The sequence below is a fragment of the Macaca nemestrina genome, chromosome 3 (genome assembly GCF_043159975.1).
Source record: "Macaca nemestrina isolate mMacNem1 chromosome 3, mMacNem.hap1, whole genome shotgun sequence".
In the NCBI taxonomy this organism is placed as follows: domain Eukaryota; kingdom Metazoa; phylum Chordata; class Mammalia; order Primates; family Cercopithecidae; genus Macaca; species Macaca nemestrina.
In genome coordinates this window covers 69620811-69624117 of record NC_092127.1, presented here as the reverse complement: position 1 = coordinate 69624117, position 3307 = coordinate 69620811, and positions in this window count along the sequence as shown.

Here is a 3307-nt window from a genome sequence, read left to right as displayed (position 1 = left end):
TATAAAGGAAAGAGGTTTATTTGGCTTAGGGTTGTACAGATTTACAAGAAGCATGGCATCAGCATCTGCTTCTGTTGAGGGACTCAGGAAGCTCGTACATATGAGGGAAGGTAAAGGGGAGCAGGAGGATCACATGGCAAGACAGTAAGCAAGAGAGATGGGAGGAGATGCCAGCCTCTTTAATCCACCAGCTCTCCTGTGAACTAATAGAGCAAGCCCTTGCTCATTACCTTGGGAAGGACACTAAGCCACTCATGAGGGATCCACCCCCATAAACTAAAACCTTCCCACTTGGCCGCACTTACAACATTTGGGATCATGTATCAACAAGAGATTTGGAGTGGACAAATATCCAAACTATATCACCAGGTGATAACTTGATATATTCATAAATCTAATCAAGGTAATTGGTTGGAATATTTATCGTATTAAATATTTATCTCTTTATCTTATGTTGGTGTGAAAATAATTACAGTTTTTGCCATTAATCCTTGATCCATGCAGATTTTTCTAGAAAGAGTTTCATGATCATGCTTGCCAAATCCTGTATTTTTCTTTAGGACGGTCAAAACATCTATTAACATACTAGCATCTTAGAGAAAATTTGCAGTAAAGAAGCCCACAATTTTCCACATGTATTTGACCTTGGAGACACTTTTGGAGTAACCCCATTAATTAATAATCCTGAGAACATACATGAATAAACATTGCTCTACATTTATTTTCTTAAATCACAGATTTCACCATTTCACTTACCCACTCAAAAACATTCAGTGAATCTCTGCCTATTTTTTTTTCTAGTAAAATGTCCTTTTGAAGATCCTCCACAATGCAACCTGCTCTTTTAGTCTAATTTTATCTTTGCTGTTTCCCAGTGTAGATCTTTGGTTTTCATAAAGGTCAAACGCTTTACTCTTTCCTAAACAAGACTTACTCAAATTTCTAAGTATAATCCTCTCTTCCCTTTGGTCTCTATATATCCACACACTGGGTAAGCCATTTACGATCTGCTCTTCACCATGTTTCCCCTGAGCATTCCAACTCAAATTAATTGTTCCCATATAACACATGAGGACCCGACCTCAGTAGGCACTGTACCACTAAGAATATGTTGGCATGTTTATGTATTGTCCAGAAAAATAAAATTGTTGTGGTAAACGAATATATCTTGAGTTTTATATAACTTTGGTTTTTTTTTGGTCTAAGAATGTTTAAAAATATTACTTTTAAAGCCTGGCTTAATGTCTAGTAAAAATGCATGTATTAATGAATATGTGTAGTTTTCTAAGAATGTAGGGATTTTACATGAATTGCTAATAATGGTACACTTCAAAACTGAAGAGGTAGAAGAGCACATGAAATTTCAATGAATAGTAAAAAGACATCAATTTGACTAACTCGGTACATTTTTTTTGAGACAGGTTTTTGTTCTGTCACCCAAGCTGGAGTTCAGTGGTGTAATCATAGCTCACTGCAACCTCTAGTTCCCAGGCTTAAGGGAGCCTTAGTCTCCCAAGCAGGTGGAAACACAGGTATGTGCCACTGTGCCCAGCTAATTCTTTAATTTTTTGCAGATACTGGATCTTGCTATTTTGCCCAGGCTAATACTTGATAGAGTTTTAAGATATGACTTCACAGCTTGTACTTATTCACAAGTAGGTACTGGAATATACTATTTTTATTCAGCATGCCAAAAGTGAAATATTAATGTGATATATTTGGGGATAATTGCATTTGTGTGAAAATTCTTTTAAATATTTTATCTACACCTGCAGAATAAAAGGGACAAAAAATAAAAACACCTTTAAAGGCATCTATGAGTTTTTGAGCTAGAAAGTAAGAGATGCAAAATCTCTCAAATGTGAAACGAAGACGACATGAAAAAAAAATAAGAAATAAAGAAAAGCTGAGATTTGATTAATTTGTCAATTGCCACTCATAGAGGAGATTTTTGCCATATGGAAATACTGTAGTTAGTAAATGATAGTTTTCCCCTCAGGATATTCAAGCACAATATCTCTTTGAGAAAGGCAATTTATTTCTTAATTTTGAAGAAAGATCCTAGGGACTGATAAACTGTGAAAGGACCCAACAGTGTAATCGCGAGTGAGTAAAAGGCAATTTGACTTTCTGATATTGGCCTTTACCACAGCTGAGAGTAAGACTGTGTAATCATTAATCAGTCTGCATGTACTGGTACACTTAATATTAAAAGTTTACAAAAACAGAGGAAAGGTACATAAGATGGATAACATATATTCCAGAGGGAAAAAATTCATAGGCTACCTGTGTCAGAAAACTAATTTTTGTTGATGGTAGGGATTAATTACTATGATATATTGCGTGAAATATATATACACACACAATTTTTATTCCACAAAAGCAACATGTAAGACTTTGGGGGATGGAGTATATATTAGTGCAAAAAGCCACCTTTTGTTCAGAAAGCACTGGGCACTGCCTTTCATGTTTTTCTACACTTCTTTCCACATTAGCCAAATGAGCCCATGCTCTAAAGACCTGTAGTTAACGCCAATTCTATTTCCCATTTTTATTCTATGTTTTATTTGTCCATAGCATCTAGGAAAACACTCATTTTTTTTTTTCCGTAGTCCTCAATGTCAATCTTAATTTTTCTGGCTTAGTCCTTTCAAAGAATGAAATTGTTCCCTGGACAAGTAAAAGAAAAGTCTAGAAAATAAAATTGTCAAAGAAGAATTATAATTTTCTAAAATAGAAAAAGAGAAACTACATTGTGAGGTTTTTTTTCCCACAGATGTTATAAATTTTGTTGGGAGGAAATGCATGACTATTAGAATCTTAACAAATATCACCCTATTAGTTCTGCAGCATGGGAGGAAATAATTTGGATTATCCACATTTATGTTGGGAGATCTAGGAAGAAGGACCTAGGAAGAGGCCACTACCCCTGGCCTCTCCAAAGATTTTTGATTAAAAAAAATGCTGTTAGGTGGGGTGCGATGGCTCATGGCTGTAATCCCAGCACTTTGGGAGGCCAAGGTGGGTGGATCACTTGAGGCCAGGAGTTCAAGACCAGCCTGGGCAACATGGCAAAACCCCATCTCTACTAAATATATAAAAATTAGCTGGGCATGGTGGCACACCCCTGTAGTACTTGCTCTTTCAATTGGCACGTTTTTGTCCAGTTCCCTGCCTCTCCCAAAAAGAGCTTGTAAAGGTGGATGCCTAAAAGTAATTAACATGCTGTATTTTCTGCTTTGTGATATCAAGATTAGGCCAATATTTAAATATGTTTCTAGTACTTCTGATTTGAAAAATAATTACA